Source organism: Rhipicephalus microplus, chromosome 4, assembly GCF_043290135.1.
Source record: "Rhipicephalus microplus isolate Deutch F79 chromosome 4, USDA_Rmic, whole genome shotgun sequence".
NCBI lineage: Eukaryota > Metazoa > Arthropoda > Arachnida > Ixodida > Ixodidae > Rhipicephalus > Rhipicephalus microplus.
In genome coordinates, this window is record NC_134703.1 from 171,802,429 (window position 1) to 171,821,471 (window position 19,043).

Below are 19,043 nucleotides of genomic sequence, written 5' to 3' on the forward strand. Positions count from 1 at the left end.
ACTGCCGCGAGCACGCTTTGAGAGTGGTATTTTGTCATTTTCTTGAATGACACGCTTGTCAGCACTATCATGTTTGCACCAATCATATACTTTCGTCATCCATTGACGTCACGTAACACCAAATTTGGTATAGACGGAGTTAGCAAAACAGCCGTGAGCGCATCATGAATGGCCCAATTGACTCCAATGTAGCGTTGACGTGCACGCACGCTGGACACAGGGATGCTACGTTAGCAAAACGCGGGAACTCTATTGTCTGGCGCCAGGCGCGACCGGTGCGACCAGCGTACGTCGGCGCGGCCTGACGGCAACCGGCGCGATTTGCGACATGCTGCATTTCGTGCTGATGCGTTACCCAGACAACACTACGTCTCCCTCTTATCGTGACGGAGGGACGCCGGACGCGCTGAAACGCGCATGCGTCAAAAGCAACGCAGCACGGTGCGTGCCAGCGAGTATGTGGCAAGACTGCCGCCTCGCGTGGACGCTGGCGTGACGCGACGAAATGAACACCGGCGAGCACACGCACCGTGTCACGTCGAAACGTATTGGCGTCTTGACTGTGGTATGTAGTCATGTTGTCACATGACACGCACCTCATTATTATCATATTTGCCCCAGTCACATACCTTTGTCTTCCAGTCACGTCACGTAATACAAAATTTGGCATGTGTGACGGTAGCGAAATGGCCGCGAGCGCATCATGAGCGTGGCATGTAGTCATGTTGTTACATGACACGAAAGTCATGATTTTCATGCTAGGCTTTGTCGCTTGTGTTCGTCATGCAATTATGTCATACCATACGAGTTTTGCAACATGTCACGTGAACGAAACCACCGCAAGAGCTGCAGAATTATTGAAAGTAAATCATGACATTTATGACATACATATCACAAATTTCATGTTATTACTAGTCAAGTGTGCTCTTCATACAGTCGTGTTATGCCATACCAAGTTTGGCATCGGTACCATTATTGAAACGGCCAGGAGAGCTAAAAGTCATAGGCGGCTATATAGATAGATAGATAGATAGATAGATAGATAGATAGATAGATAGATAGATAGATAGATAGATAGATAGATAGATAGATAGATAGATAGATAGATAGATAGATAGATAGATAGATAGATAGATAGATAAATAGATAGATAGTTAGATAGATTGATAGATAGGAGAGACGCCGCAGGCGCTGAACAGTGAGGAAGGAAAATATCGGCTCCCGCTCTCAACATCTGTTTCCGCCAGTTTATCAATGTGTGTCATTGAATGGATTACATCGATCGACGTATAACATCGAGTAGAACAAGGCTACATCAATTTTCTGCGGTGGGTGAACTTTTCATCATTTTACGAGACTTTTTGGGCCGAGGACCCCGTTCTTGAGGTAGGCCTACGCCGAGCCGGGTCAACGCCACACGGACGCGCGCCAAGTGACGTTCGTCGGGGGCGAGTGGCCGCGCGTTCGACATGCAAATAATGTTGGACGGGGAGAGCATATCACCCGATGAGTGTACCGAAGAGTACGGGCGGCAAGCAGCAGTTTCCATGTGAATGTCGACCAAATCCGCTGTTAGCGGGGACTCAGCTGGAGCTGGGCCTCACACGGACGCGGCGTCTAGAACATTTGAGAAAGGCAATCAGGTCTAGAAGAGATTCACAAGGGCGTCCCGCATGCCCTACATGCCTAAGGATCACTTCAAGATTATCCTACGACCACGTGGCGGCATCAATATTAGCAAGTTGGGTTCCACCAAGGTAGGCAAAGCCATCATAGAAGCTGCAGGGTTGGGCTCGGATCAGACGGCATCAGATATCAAAATCAAACTTAGAATAGTGCATGTATTATTGCCGGTCTCATACAAAAATCAAAGATGCAAGAGCTTATTTGCCCTCACCATTTACAGTAACCCGAAGCACTACAAGCAACAGTTCAAGATAATTTTCGAGAAAGCTACGAAACTCGCGGAACATAGGCCTTTAATCATATTAGGGGACTTCAACGCTGCTCATGAACTCTGGGAATATACTGCGACAAACCCCAAAGGCAGGAATCTATGGCATCATTCGGACGAGCAAGACCTGGTATTGATTACGGATAAAGGGTATCCCACAAGAATCGGCAATTCTGTCTGTAGAGACACCACACCCAACCTAACTTTTGTCAAGAACATAGAGCATCCCATATGGACAAGTACCGGTCATAACTTCGGCAGTGATCACTATGTTCTCGAGGTAAGGGTGGAGGATGAGAAAGCCCGCACTCGAGAATTTGATGTTCTTGATTGGGATGTCTTTCGCAGAATTAGAACGCAAAGCGAACCAAATGCTACCAAACCAAGCCTCAAAAAGTGGTGCGAATCCATCAGGAATGATATCAAATCAGCCACCAGAAAGCTTCTCACTGACGCTAACGTGGAGGCCATGGATTCTAAACTAGCCCACTTAACTGAAGCAAAGCAAGCCATTACTAAAAATTGGCGGACTCAAAGACTGAATTGTAAGCTAAGGAAGAAAATAGCTGAACTGAATAAACAAATCAAACTGCACTGCACCAACCTATACAAGCAGCAGTGGGATGAATTTTGTGAAACGATTGATGGGCAGATCAGGAACGGCAAAGCTTGGAAACTCATTAAGCACCTCCTAGACGAACAAGGCACCAGGTCCAACCAGAGACACTGTCTTGCCCGGGCCATACACACAGCCCTTAAAAATGAAGACATTGAAACAGTTACTAAACAACTCATAGACAAATACCTACCAGTCGCTAAAGAGCCAGAACGATTCCTATGATCGGAATACCGGGGAGCCCCTAAGCCGGAGCTGGATCGACCCTTCACTTTATCTGAAATCAGAAGGGTGTTGAGTGGGTTAAACAGAAAATCTGCCCCTGGCCCAGATGGCGTCACCAACATGTCACTTAGAAGTCTCGACGAACCCTCTATTGAATCACTGACGAAGCATGGAATTCGGGTGAAGTTCCAGATGAATGGAAACTTTCTCAAGTCATACTAATACCGAAACCGGGTAAATCTCCAAGTCTGGAGAACTTGCGACCAATATCGCTTACATCATGCGTAGGAGAAGTTGCCGAGCATGCAATCCTAAACAGGCTTAAGGATTTCTTGGAGGACAACAACATATACACCAACAATATGTTAGCCTTCAGATCCTCACTATCTACTCAGAATGCTATGAAGCAGATTAAACACCACATTCTAGACGGATACTCTAGAGATACCAAAGCCATCCTCGGACTAGACATGGAGAAAGCATTCGACGACATTAGGCACAAATACATCCTTCAAACTGTTGAGTAAATTGGACTTCGATCGAAAATGTTTAATTACATAAAATCTTTCTTCGGGGCACGTACGGCGAGGTTAAGGATAGGAGACACCAACTCAGACATGGTTAAACTCGGTGATCGTGGAACCCCCCAAGGTTTGGTGATCTCTCCCGTTCTCTTCAACCTGTGCATGATCGGCCTGTCCAGGAAACTGAGCAATATCAGCAACATACACAACACCATCTATGCAGATGACCTTGCGATATGGCGTGCTGGTGGTAGTGAAGGGCACGTACAAGATGCACTCATAGAAGCGGTGCAGACAGTGGAGGAATACTTGAGGCCCACTGGTCTCAGGTGCTCCCCAGAGAAATCGGAGTTATTACTTTACAGAAAAGAGAAAGGGGGAGACTTATGGGCTGGAAGCCATTATCCGAAAGCGACATACATATATTGACCGAAAACGGGGTAAATATACCCAGCGTCGACACGATGAGGGTACTGGGCTTTTTTATAGATGCAAATGGGAGGAATCACATGGCGCTTAAGAAAATTGTCTTCAAGACAGAGAATGCATACCGGATGATAAGACGACTTTCAGGGAGACAAAAGGCATGAAAGAGGACAATCTTATCAGGTTGATCAACTCTTTCGTGCTATATCATACTTCATAGGCGGATTCTATGTATAACTGGACACAAACCCAACTAAAGAAGCTGGACGCGGGGATCAAGAAAGTCATCAAGAGTGCACTGGGTCTTCCGCTTCGCACCAGCACTCAAACATTTCTCAAGTTAGGCATACACAACACAACTAGAGAAACTGCGGAGGCTCAATAAATGTCACAAATAGCAAGACTCTGTACAACGTGCACGGGGAGATCGATCCTCGATAGAATCATGATCAACCCTGTGATCGACCAAGAGACGTACACCAAGATACCAAAGGACTTTGCTGAGAGCATCATCGTTGCCCCGTTGCCAAGAAATATGCACCAAACCTTCAACGTCGCCAGAAGGATAGTCAGGGCTAAGGCTTTATTGAAGAAGTTGGATAAAGGAGGTAGGGGGGCTTGCTTTGTCGACTCAGCCTCATGTAAAGACCGAAATAAGTTCGCCGCGGTAGTAGTTGACTACCAGGGCAGGTGTACCAACTGCGCCACAGTTTACACTTCCAAACCAGAAGTCGCTGAACAGGTTGCCATCGCGTTGGCCCTGACGGATGATCGATACACCGAGATATACAGTGACTCAAAACCAGCCACCAGAGCCTTCGGCAGGGGCAGGATCACACCACAAGCAGTTCGAATAATTATTAGTAAACAGGCCATTGATATACACATTACATATATTGGTTCCCAGCGCACCTTGGATCACTCGATGGCATTCTTATGAATCCAAATGAATCGGCCAACAGCATTGCCCGCGAATTTACGGACCGGGACGCTTTCACACATGGCTTTGATTCTGCTGGATTCGAAAATCTACAACGCGATACACCCATGACATATAATGAAATTACTAAACATTACTACCTGGGGAGGAGAGAGTTTGCACCCCGTCACAGTAGACTAAACAGAGCACAAGCGGCCACACTTCGACAATTACAGACACAGTCTTATTACTCACCGGCACAGGTAAAAGAATGATACGATATAAAAGATATGGATGTTGTTTGCAAGGTATGTAAGAAAGAAGTATGCACGCTTGAGCACATGCTCTGGGAATGTGGCTCGCTTGGTCGAGGCCTTTGCCGGTAACGGTTTACAGGAATGATAAAGTCTCACGAGCATATCCCCCAAGTCCTGGCTGTCCAGTACGCCCATGACAGGGCGAGGAGGCTTGACCTCCCAGTCCCAGCGTGCGATTAGCCAGGCAGGTGGCTACACCCTGTACAGGACGTATAAATAAGGTTATTTCCATCCATCCATCCGATAGATAGATAGATAGATAGATAGATAGATAGATAGATAGATAGATAGATAGATAGATAGATAGATAGATAGATAGATAGATAGATAGATAGATAGATAGATACGCTCAAAGTTGCCGGAGTTCGCTAGAAATGCTTCGCAGTAAACAAATGTGCATTAGTATGGGCACCCACCAAACTGCAAATGTCAACTAACCTGTCAACACAATCGGGTAAGGTATTTTGTTGTGTTGCGATGTCTGCAATAGTATTTTAAATTCAGACTGAATGCACATAGAGAATGGCGGGATTATACAAATTAGTAGGTCGAGTGACACGTTAGTTTGAGGCTGGAGGAGACGCGAACACAACATATAGTTATGAACTGATCTATACAAGAAATTCGGCAAATCCCATGTACCTTGGAAATCGTTGTATTGCGAAGCTCAAGGGTGTAAAGTGACGGTGCTGAAAGTCTTTTATAGAGCAATACTTAACGAAAAGGCACAAAAGGTAAGTACAAATAGACGCGCAGACATATGTTTTTTTTTAACACCAGTTGTTTGTAAAGGCGTAACGATGCCAGCAGCAACATAGGTTTTAGGAAAACCAGAAACGGTAAGCTCAGGCGTAAACGTAGTAGCCCTGGACACTGCTACATAAATGAACTTCAGCAGATGGCACCCAATCTTCCCAAGTATACATATTAACCCTACATTACACCTGTATCATAGGTGTGTTTATTTATTGTTTAAAAATAGACGGCCAGCTCTGCAACCACAATTGATGTTTCACAAACATTACGGTCGCTATTTGAAAAGTAGCTCCGAAACCATGCGTTGTTAATTGGTGGAATATTTGATTGCCACAAAAATTTCTGTTCGATTTGCGCTAGGAGTCTGACATTAATTTTTTTCAATTCGATTGGGTCAACACTGTCGATGTCAGCTTCTTCCTAATGGTCGCACTTCAAAATAACGCATCTCTGTTCTAAGCATTCCTTGGTATATATGAACTCTCAATCACCTTTGGCACATACCCGCACACCTGCGGCCCATACGTACGAGCAGGTATGTGCGACACGTATGCAACAAAGGGTTTGACGTCGTACGCGACGGGATTATGACATTATTCATGTCATCACGAGCGAGTCATAATCTTGAATCCATATTACTCTGCCACACTAGTTTTGGATTAGCCCAAGTTAAGAGAGTGATCACAAGTGTTACCAGACACAGGTTTATAGATAGATAGATACATAGATAGATAGATAGATAGATAGATAGATAGATAGATAGATAGAAAGATAGATAGATAGATAGATAGATAGACAGATAGATAGATAGATATATAGATAGATAGATAGATAGATAGAAAGGTAGATAAATAGATAGATAGATAAATAGATAGATAGATAAATAGATAGATAGATAGATAGATAGATATATAGATAGATAGATAGATAGATAGATAGATAGATAGATAGATAGATAGATAGATAGATAGATAGATAGATAGATAGATAGATAGATAGATAGATAGATAGATAGATAGATAGATGCTCATAGTGCCTGCAGTACGCAAAGAAATGTTTCTCATTTATTCACTGTTCTGTAAAAGCAGTAACGTAGCCAGTGAATGACACAGCATGTTTGTGTCACCCCACCCTCCTGAAATGCAACAAAAATTTGTTTATTGCGTGAAGACAACCTAATCTCAGTAAAAATTTCTATTAACCCCCTTCTACAACATACAATGGCCAATATTCTATTTGGTAACATGCATATTTGTATTTTGCCTAATAGCATAATAATAATGTGAGTGTGACTGCGTGCTCGTGTTTCTAACTGGCGCAATATTTCACCTGTCCTTCGAACATCACATTGACCTTGTATTGCAAATGAGATCTGTGGAAACCCGTAAAGTGGCGGAAGGCTGAAGGAAGGGAAAGAACACCACCACCCCTTCGTAGCACGTAGCCACAAGGAAATGTATACATATTTCTCGGGAAAAAAAAGCATCCTTTCTTGCGTTGAGGGGGCTGAGGTGTGTAGCCGCACCTCACATGGGCTCCTGCTCTTGTTGCTATTTTCTGTGCAACCTTGCCTGGACATTGCTCGCGTTTAGTGACCTGGGATTCCTCACGTTGCAAGGCATCGTTTGACACCAGACTCATCGCAGTGAGTGTACTTTTTTACTAGATATTGAACTCTAAACATATTGTGCCTGCTCGTTGGGACGCGCCAAGGAATTCAGAGGACGCGCTGCACGCGAACGCCGCTGTGGACGGGCCTGCGAAACGAGCTGGACGCCAGCGTCTCGTAGGTGCACGAGCACGCTGCTCGCGCAACACAGAGACGCAGCGTCTGAGGTAAAGAGCTCTCATGGAAACGCAGACGTCTAACCCACGTCAAGAAAACCTGAGTACGATGCAAGTGGACAACACGGAGGGTAACTCAAGAACGGCATCACAATGGACGTTTGATGAAAATAGTGACAAAACGACAGGGAAAGCCCACATTGAGTGGCTTCAAGCTGGCCGTAAAGGCAGGTCAGCCAAAGAAGAAATGTCAGCCGAAGAACGAGCTACGCAACCTGTGAAGCCAGACGCCGAATCTCAACCGCAACGTCAACGCAGCAGTAGGATGCAGCCATTCCCTACTGATGACTTCAAAATTGTATTCCGCCCGCAACCAGGACTAGATCTTTCAAAACGAACACTCATCGAGGTTACACATGCCATCGGAAAATCCAGTGGCTTGCCCCAGCAGGACTTCTATGACCATGTGAGAGTGCAGGTGCAAAAAGTAGAGAATGTGATCATCGCAAGCACAGCAAGTACTGAACGAGATTCCAAACTGCAAAGTATAAATGCTATAGAGCTCGGTGGAGTAATATATCAAGTGAATCCGCACATTCCACACCCCGAATATGTGTGCCGCGGAGTGATCTACGGCCTCGAAGCAGGAACAAGCCCCACAGAGATTGTTGCAGGACTTCGCGTAGACCCAAGATACCACGTCCTTGGCGCGCGCATGCTGGGATCTTCCACAGCTGCAGTTATCACTTTCGACGGGCAGCACGTTCCTTTTTACGTGACGTACCTCAGCGGAGACTACCGATGCAAGCCATACCGGAAGTCCATCCCATATTGCCGAACTAGTGGCGCCCTAGGTCACCGACAAGACATCTGCCCTCAGCCGAAAGCGAACTTCTGCTACAAATGCGGCCACGACGAGGACACAGAACCACATGACTGCCAACCGATGTGCAAGATCTGCGGAGAAGACAATGAGACTGCTGGAAAGGAATGCAAGAAGAAACTCCGCAGCAACCCCCCTCCTTATCAAGTAAGACGCCACCAGCTCGATAACGCCCGCGCCCGTGAGAATCACTGGAGTGCTTGCACCAATGATTTACCCGGGTCAGTTATCACACCAGAAATTTCACGGGGCCCCTCTTTTCCCCGAAAATTTGACCGAAGTCGCTCTCGCTCTAAGAAAAAAGGTCGCTCTGAATCTCGCACGCCATCACGGTCTCGCTCCGTTAGGGGAATCAATTGCGCCGCCGCGGTGACCGGTAGTGACGGGCCCAGTTCTCTAAATGCTACAAGTGCCTCGACCATCTCGCCTGCTCCGACAGCGACCATCCGGGCTCTAGAAAATAAAGTGCAAGATCTACAACGGAGGGTACAACAACGCCTACTAGCCGAGTGTAGCACACTAGAACTTGATGACAGCATACCAAAACAGACAGAAGCCAGAATAATGAAGCGGGTAGAAGAAAGGCTGGAAGCACATGAAGCGAAGATGCTTGACCTCGTCGAACGACGCCTTGAAGCTTTCGAGAAAGCCCTCACTGCGCAACTCCTCGCATCCATAGACACAACCATAGAGAAAGTGGTTACTAAAATTATGGAAAAGGTAGATCCACTGACCCGTACTGTAAGCACGCTCGACGCCAAGCTTGATGGCTTCATGGCACAACAGCATAACTTCATAACATATGCATACAAAAATTTCGTTACCCATGAGCATCTGGTGGAGCAATCAGGGACCAAGCGGAAAGAGCGAAAAACTTTAGGGGATAAAACTGCAGCAGAAATTCGATCTACAGCACCAAACGACCGGCACCAGGCGGGAATCAACTGCCAGAATGGCAGCTCCCACACATAGACAGTCTGAGCCACTCCCCACTCTTCGAATTTGGCACTGGAATTGTAGATCCTACAGACCTCGTTCTGCAAACTTGCAAGAATATGTTGAAACAAATAATCCAGATATGATCGCGTTGCAGGAATCCCACACAGAAAAAATCAAGCTCCCTGGCTACAGCACTCTCACATGCACACTCCGCACCGCAATTCTAGTCAAGAAGATTCTAACCGCACAGGCTCATGAAATTGAAGACATTGGCATCGAACACACCATCGTAGAGATAATCCCCACTCGGAAGACTCAACAAAGCTTATACCTGGCCAACCTTTACAGCCCTCCGCGGGAGCTGTATCACCAATACGACCACTTCGTCCACGAGCTCCGTCAAATGGTTAACGGCAACCGACTCGTCATAGTTGGGGACTTCAATGCCCCACACGCGGCCTGGGGCTATCACAGCACCACCAAAAAGGGGCGCGTGTTCACGACGCTGCGCAGCAACACGGTCTGACGCTGTGGAATGACTTGCTCCATCCAACCCGAGTTGGCAACAGCGTCTCGAGGGATACTAATCCTGATCTCACGTTCACTAGAGATGTGCACAACGCAACGTGGACAAGGCTACCAGACACTATAGGGAGTGACCATCACATAATTCAAATAGAGGTCAAACAGGCTCACCGCTCGCTCAAGACAGGAAAAGCTCGGCTCACGTACTGGACCGCCTACAGGAATGAGCTTGATGATGATTCGACTATCGAAGACATCGAAGCCTGGTTAAACAGTATTGTAAGTGTTGCTGACGGACATACCAAAACGATACATTTGAACGAGGACAATCCGGCAGTCGATAATCATCTCCTTCACCTATGGGAAGCTCGAAGATCGCTTATTAAACGATGGCAACGGCAAAAGCTCAACCGCAAGCTGAAGCGCCGCATCGCCGTACTCACTAGACAGGCACAGGAGTACGCCGAAAACCTGGCGAGCCAGGACTGGCGGTCCTTCTGCGACAAACTTCAAGGGACATTGAGCACAAAGAAGACTTGGCGCATTCTTCGAGCCCTGATTGACGACACCCACACCAAAACTAATCAAAGAAATACGATTCAGCGGCTCATACACTACTATGAGGGCACAGAGCACCAGTTACTCCAAGAACTTCAAGCAAAACATTGTGGCTCGGTTAACCAGCAAGCTACCTCCATCAACAATTCGACGCCAAGGGAGTACCGAGGAGCACCGAACGAAGCACTAGACCAGCCTTTCACGCTGGCAGAGCTACACGCGGCCCTTGCTAAGCTTACGCGCAAAACGAGCCCGGGAAAAGACGGAGTGACCAATAAGCACCTACGACAGCTACCACCCCGGGCGTTGACGGCGCTCCTTCGGTACTATAACGACTGCTGGAGGAAGAGCGAGCTACCACAAGCCTGGAAGCACTCAGAGGTGACCATGGTACCCAAGCCAAACAAGCCAATCTCGATTGCGAATCTTCGTCGCATTTCCCTTACATCTTGCGCTGGGAAACCCTTTGAACACATGGCAAACGAGCGGCTCACCACACATATCGAAGACAATGGTTACTATCCGAACACCATGTTCGGCTTCCGCCAAATGCTCAGCACACAATACGTCCTCTTGCAGATAAAGGAAGATATTCTTCTCCGCTTGAGCAAGCACAGTAAGTCGTCTGTTCTAGCTTTGGACGTAAAGGGCGCATTTGACAATGTGAGCCACGAAGCCATTCTGCATAGCCTGGAAGATGTCGGCTGCGGTGCCAAGACATACGCCTATATGCTGGCTTTCCTCACCAACCGCACTGCCACTGTAGGGATTGCGAATATCAGGAGCGAGCTTTTTCAACTCCCTAACAAAGGCACGCCACAGGGCTTAGTGATATCACCAGTGCTTTTCAACTTGGCCCTCCTTAAGCTCCCACGTCTCTTGGACGCTGTCCCTGGGATACATCACGCGTTATAGGCCGATGATATCACTATGTGGACAAGAGGTTCAAGCACGCGTGAACAGGAGGACCGACTTCAAGAGGCGGTTAACATCACTGAAGGATATCTCAAGACCTGCGGCCTCCAATGTGCTCCGGAAAAGTCGGAACTGTTAGTACTTGCGGCACGCACCCGGGGTAGACCACCAAGCTACGACACTCCTGACCCACAAGTCTTTCTACAGAGAGTCCAAATACCACAAGTTGACACGCTTCGAGTCCTTGGACTACACATACATAAAGATGGGTCTGGCTCCGCTGCCCTACCCCGGCTGCAGAACACTGTGACACAGCTCACCCACCTAATCCGAAGGGTGGCTAATCGCCGCAGTGGGTTCAAAGAACACGACACCCTAAAAATGATACAAGCTCTCCTTTACAGCCGCATAACGTACGGAACTCCCTACCTCAACCTGAAGACAGCGGAGAAACAAAAACTTAATCTGCTGATACGAAAGGCTACAAAGCTTGCCCTAGGACTGCCGCCAGCCACCTCCACTGACCGACTGCTTCGCATGGGAGTTCATAATACGTGAGAAGAACTCACCGAAGCACACCTCATCAACCAGGTCGAGAGACTCAAGCTGTCACTCACAGGACAAGCCGTCCTTCGACGCACAGGATACCAGGCCACTCTAGAACCCAACGAAGAACGCAAAGGCAAAATACCGTCACAGCTGCGAGAAAGCCTTGAAATTCAGCAGATTCCTCGGAACATGCATCCTCAACATTACCGAGAAAGGCGGCTCGCCAGGGTTAACATGATCCGGAAAAAACATGGCAATAACCCGCAGGCGCGATACGTGGACGCAGCCAAATATCCGAGACGTAATGCCTTCGCGATTACCGTCGCAGATTACAAAGGCGCGGTACTGGCATCGGCGACTATCCTCGCCAAACGTGCGGAAACAGCTGCAGAGGCTGCTATAGCACTCGCCACCCAGACGAGTGAGGATCCCATCGTGGTCTTTACCGACTCACAAACAGCGGCACGGAACTACCTGAAAGGCAGGGTCTGCACGGTGGCGATTAGGCTACTAAAGCGCATGGACAATCCTCCTCCCTACACATGCATCATGTGGATTACGGGTCATGCAGGTCTCGAGGGAAATGAAGAGGCACACACCGCAGCCCGCGAATGCATCAACCGGGCATTCCCATACGAGATCCGAGGCACCCCCCACTCAACAACAGAATCAGAGACAAGAGAAGCCATACCACTAACGTACCATGCATTACTGCAACATTATCGGCTTGAACGCAGGTTATACCCCCCGCCACATCCAAAACTCACAAGAGATGAAGGGACTGACTATAGGCGTCTTCAAAGCAACACGTTCACACACGGCGTACTATTGCACCATATGAGGCCAACGTTGCACAGCTACATCTGCCCTCACTGCAATGTGGCAGACACTCTGGCGCACCTCCTACTGCAGTGCAAAGTAAGCGTCCCAAGACTACGAGCAGCAGCACCAGATGCGGACCAAGACCACCTCAGTGAAGCGTGGGAGGCTGCGATCTCCCAGCCGGACCTAGTCGAGCAGCGTCAACTCGTCACTCGAGCTCGGCGGGCTGTCCAAGCCAGAGGGTTCCTGGAATAAGGGAACCTCCCACCTTCACTCACAAGCTTCTTTCAATAAATGTTTTTTCTCTCTCTCTCTCTCTTTCTTGCGTTCTCAGTTACCCATCCGCCACCTTGCGGGTTTCCGCAGATCTTATTTGCAATACTTGTGTCCATGAGCTTCGAGTTATCGATGGACACACCCTCGCGCTGTCATTTGCTAGATTTCTTAGCTCAATTAGTATAGAGCCACCATCCCGAAAAGGCGTTTATCTTGGGTTCCAACCTCCGACTAGGACGAAGTTTTCAGCCACTAAGAACATTTATATTCGAGAAATCCGTACGGATGTTCTTGTGGCTTCATGCTACAAACAGGCTATTTTTTTCCATCAAATGCGCATTGATAAAGTTTTGTGCAACAAAAAAAGATAAGCTTACGACATAGCATGCGTTTATTTATTCTCAAAATTTACTTGATATATTGAACAAGCACGCATCTATAAATATAGCATGAACAAGCCAGCATATATGTCGGGCATAATAACCCAGTGTTAGTGGTAATATTAATGTGATACAGACAGAACGAGTGTCAAATTGGCATGTATGTTGGAAAAAGCTATGCTATAAAATAATTATTTCTCAGCAATAGGCTTAAATTAAGGTACAAGCAATGTTGACAGTTACAGTGATAACAACAAAATTAGCACATCAAGGTTTTCGTGCACAATCGGGAAAATTGACACGGGGTCAAGACGTGAAGAAGAAGCATTCTGTAGGTCCAAGATGAAATTATTTATTTAGGGCAAAAGTTTTGCTGGTGAACGGAAAGACAGATTGCAGCAATACACAGTGGCACTGATAGCGGCGAACTTAGCGTCAACAGTCGATCAACTGACAAACGGTGACGCGCGTCGGCATTGATACATGTGTCGTCGAATATTTCAGCGTTATCGCTTGCGACCCAGTAAGTTCCAGGAAAATATGTAATGTTTGTGTCGTACTGCGTTATCTTGACAACTTATGTAGTGAAGCTTCTAAACCACTGAGTCGCGGCTTGCTTTGGCCCCCGCTGACAGTCTTTGTGGGCGCAAACCAAACACAGCAAGAACAAAAGTAAACGCAGTGGCAATGCCAATTGTTGAAAAAGAATCGTGCCGACGCCTAAACGAATATACGGGCGAGAGAGGAAAATGTATGCAACACTAAATTACAATGTAAAGCAAGAAACTAAACAATCATCATCATCAGCATCAGCCTGACTAAGCGCACTGCAGGGCAAAGCCCTCGGCATATAATAAACAATAGGCACAACATAAATAAACAATAAGCACAAGCAACCAAATACAAAACAAAAATATACAGTTCTCCGCGATAGAGTCCTCAAAGGTACAGTTCGCTAACGCTCATGATTCGGCTTGAGGCTCACGACATGGACGACTTCCGGTCACGCATGATGTCGTTAAGAGTTCTTTATGCCATCAAGCATAACCTCATAGTCGAGTGGGCCAAGACGTCGATCTAGTTCTCATGGTCTGAAGTACCATCGCGGAATTTTTTCGCTGAGCACGTCGGCGTAATGGCGTCCATACGCAAACATGGTCACCGAGCTGGTATTCCACGAAGCTTAATCGAAGATTGTAATGGCGGCTCTTAGTCACCCACAAATTCTTCATGCGCCGAAAGACGAGTTGACGAGCTTCTTCAGCCTGCTTAACGTATACAGTGACCTCGAGGTTTTCTTGGTCAGTGACGTTTGGAAGCAGGCTCGGAGTGTCGTTGCCGCGCTCCTTAATTAGACCTACTTGTACGACGTCATCAGCGTCTTTTCTTTCACGGCCATTTTGTACGCGTACGTCACGTACGGAAGGATTCAATCACATATTCTGCTCGACATCAACGTACATGGCCAGCATATCGGCGATGGTCTGTCTTCCTAAGGTGCTCAGTGGCGCCATTGCGGATGGATGGATGGATGGATATGGCTGTACCCTTTAGATCGGGCGGTGGCTAGCGCCACCAAGCCATAATACCTAATGAACCAAAAACTATATTTATTTTTTTTCCTTAAAAAGCGAGTTTATAAAGTTTATTTTGCCCTCCCGGTCCCTAAACCCCAGTGCTTTGAAAAACTCTGCGCCATCACCCTGTACTATAGGATGAAGCCCTTTACAGAACATTATCAATTGTTCGGCAGTTTCTTCTTCCTCTCCACACGCACTGCATACTGTGTCTACCCCTTCGTATTTGGCCCGATATGTCTTGGTTCGCAGTAGTCCCGTCCTGGCCTCAAACAGTAGACAACTACCCCGAGTATTATCATAGATCCTTTCCTTGGCAATTTCCTGCTTAAAAGTTCGATAGATCTCTAGTGCGGACTTCTTATACATGCCCATTCTCCACATGTCAGTCTCCGTTTCCTTCACTTTCTTCTTAACCGATAGTTCTTTTAGGTTTGGCCACCTGCTGTTTTCTAAGTATTTACCAGTCAACTTCCTGGTTCGCTTCCTCCTATTTGTATCGACATTCTTCATGTATAAGTAGCTGAAAACCTTCCTAGCCCAACGCTCTTCCCCCATTTCTCTCAATCGCTTCTCAAATTTTATCTTGCTGCTAGCTTCCCTGCCCTCAAATGATGTCCATCCCATATCATCTTGTACTCCCTGATTTGGTGTATGCCCGTGAGCTCCTAAAGCAAGCCTACCTATTCCACGTTGCCTAATTTCTATTCTTGCTTGAACTTCTGATCTCATGCACAAGACCGCATTGCCGAACGTCAGCCCAGGAACCATGACCCCTTTCATATTCCTCTCACAACATCATACCTATTGTAATTCCACAGTGCCCTATTTTTCATGACTGCTGCATTCCTGTTACCTTTAGTCGTCACGTATATTTCGTGTTCCCTCAGATACTCGGTCCCATTGCGTATCCATACGCCCAGATATTTGTATTGTTACGTGGAAAATAACAGTTGTCGGTCCGCAGCCACAACGCAGCTCACTCACATTGTCCACTTCTTTTACTTTCATTCCGAGGCACCTTACTTGGGTATGCCCCACTATGCCCTCTTTCAGTCAGACGAAATCACGTAACACGACCCCCGGCGGCAAAAGCGCCGACCCGGCGAGTTTACGGGGCCACAGCAGGAGCAGTGTGGTAACGCTTGAGCCTTGATACGTGGACGATGTCCCTTGACAGCAGAGCGGAAGAGGTTGATGGACTATCAGGGACAATTTCATATGTAGTGTCGGTCACTCGTCTAAGCACGCGGTATGGGCCCGTGAAACGAGAGAGAAGTTTTTCTGACAGGCCTGCATGTCGCGTAGGGGACCAAAGAAGAACGAGGGAGCCTGTTGGAAAGTGTTCGTCGCGATGCCGCTCGTCGTAACGATGCTTCTGCGAGTCTTGGGACGCCATTAATCTGCTGCGGGCAAGCTGACGAGCATGGTCAGCTCGGGTAATAGCGTCGCGTGCATATTCAGAAGTATACTGCGCAGCGGCTGGCAGGAAGGTATCCAACGGCAATGTTGGTTCGCGTCCAAACAGAAGGTAAAATGGCGAGTACCCGGCAGTGTCATGCCGGGAGGAATTGTATGCGAACGTCACGTAGGGTAGTGCAAGGTCCCAATCACGATGGTCGGCCGAGACGTATTTCGATAGCATGTCTGTCAAGGTGCGGTTTAAACGTTCTGTAAGCCCGTTTGTCTGGGGGTGGTACGATGTCGTGAGCTTATGTTGGGTAGAGCAGGAACGCAGGATATCGTCAACCACTTTCGAAAGGAACGTACGGCCTCGGTCTGTCAGCAGTTGACGAGGGGCTCCATACACTAAAATGAGATCGCGTAGTAGAAAATCAGCGACGTCTGTAGCGCAGCTTGTTGGCATGGCTCGCGTAACTGCATAACGGGTCGCGTAATCCGTAGCCACCGCAACCCACTTATTTCCGGAGGCGGATGTTGGGAAGGGACCGAGAAGGTCCAAACCAACACGGAAGAATGGCTCCGATGGGATGTCGATGGGCTGAAGATATCCGGAAGGTAGTCTCGACGGCTTTTTGCGACGCTGGCAAATTTCACAAGCGTTGACATAGCGACGTACAGAACGTGAAAGGCCAGGCCAGTAGAAGCGGCGGCGTACACGGTCATATGTGCGAGAGACACCAAGGTGACCCGCGGTTGGCGCGTCATGGAGCTCGCGTAGGACTGTAGAACGCAGGTGCTTTGGTATGACCAGAAGTAGGTCGTGACCATGGGGCGATAAATTACGCCGATATAAGGTGTGGTCCTTTAAGGTAAACATGCGAACGGAAGCGTCTTGCGGTGAAGATTCGAGCTGTTGTATTAGGCGGCTGATATCCGGATCGCGACGCTGCTCGTCCCCGAGATGAAGCAGCTGGGAGGTGGAAAGGACGCTGCCCACAGAATCAGTGCTCGTAGGATCGCAGTCGGCCACAGGGTAGCGTGACAGACAATCCACATCTTTGTGCAGTTTTCCTGATTTGTACACGACGGTGTAAGAATACTCCTGGAGGCGGAGTGCCCAGCGGGAGAGACGACCTGTGGGATCTTTGAGGGAGGCGAGCCAGCAGAGAGCGTGGTGGTCGGTAAGAACTATAAATGGTCGGCCGTATAAGTAAGGGCGAAATTTCGCGACTGCCCACACCAGCGCTAGGCATTCGCGCTCTGTGATGGAATAATTACGCTCCGAGGTGGACAGCAGCCTGCTGGCATAAGCTATCACGCGATGCTGCCCACGTTGTCGCTGAGCCAACACAGCGCCTATTCCGTAACCGCTGGCATTGGTGCGCACTTCCGTCGGTGCCGTAGGGTCGAAGTGAGCCAGCACAGGAGAAGAAGTGAGCCAAGTGGTCAGGTCGGAAAATGCTGCTGCTTGCGAGGGACCCCAGGTAAACGTCTCATCCGGTTTGATTAAATCTGTTAGGGGCCGAGCGATTTCCGCGAAGTTCTTGATGAACCGCCGAAAATAGGAGCAGAGCCCCACAAAGCTGCGGACATCTTTGGCGGTTTTCGGCACAGGAAAGTCCTTCACAGCTCGAACTTTTTCTGGGTCAGGCTGTACACCGTAAGCGTCAACAATATGTCCAAGTATTGTAATGCGACGGCGACCAAACCGGCACTTAGATGAATTCAGCTGAAGGCCGGCGAGACGGAATACATCAAGAATTTTTGACAGTCTCTCAAGGTGCGCTTCAAAAGTGGGAGCAAACACAATCACGTCATCCAGATAACAAAGACACGTAGACCACTTGAATCCATGGAGCAGGGAGTCCATCATTCGTTCAAAGGTGGCGGGGGCATTACATAAGCCGAAAGGCATGACTTTGAATTGGTAGAGGCCATCGGGTGTTACAAAAGCCGTCTTCTCTCGGTCCATGGGGTCCACGGCAATCTGCCAATAACCAGAACGAAGATCGATGGAAGAAAAGTAGGCGGCACCATGGAGGCAATCAAGGGCGTCATCAATGCGGGGCAGAGGGTATGCGTCTTTCTTGGTGATGTTGTTAAGGTGGCGATAGTCCACACAAAATCGCCACGATCCGTCCTTCTTTTTAACTAATACCACCGGGGATGCCCAGGGACTGGAGGATGGTTCAATAATGTCCTTCGCTAGCATTTTGTTCACCTCCTTCTGAATTATGCTCCGCTCAAAAGCAGACACTCTGTAGGGACGGCGGTGAACAGGGTTGGCATCACCTGTGTGTATGCGATGCTGGACAAAGGACGTCTGCCCAAGAGGTCGGTCACCAAAATCGAAAATATCCTGGTAGGCGTCGAGAAGATGTTGTAGGGCTTCAACTTGCGGAGGCGGAAGATCTGTGGCGATCATGTCTACAATTTGACGGCTGCCCGAATGTGTTGCGAGTGATGTGCGCTGCGGTGAAGCAAGTGTGTCTAAGGCAAGCACTTCAATTTGTGAATCGAGCAACGGACACAGGTGGGCCACAGAAATGCCTTGTGGAAGCACATAATTCATGTAGCCGAAATTGACAAGAGGTAGACAAGTTTTGTTATCTGTGATGCTGAGCACCGTATAGGGCACTGCAACATTGTGCGCAAGGAGTACGTCGGTGAGAGGCGTAGCGTAATAGTCACCG

General features: G+C 48.0%; 1 long non-coding RNA gene and 1 pseudogene across 1 annotated transcript in view; one reads left to right on the forward strand and one right to left on the reverse strand.

The window, feature by feature from the left end:
* LOC142814686 (uncharacterized) overlaps positions 1–19,043 on the reverse strand; it is a 449,682-nt gene that overhangs the window by 105,123 nt on the left and 325,516 nt on the right. The gene's annotated exons all lie outside the window — the stretch shown is intronic.
* LOC119186179 (uncharacterized) overlaps positions 3,413–19,043 on the forward strand; it is a 44,028-nt pseudogene continuing 28,397 nt past the window's right edge.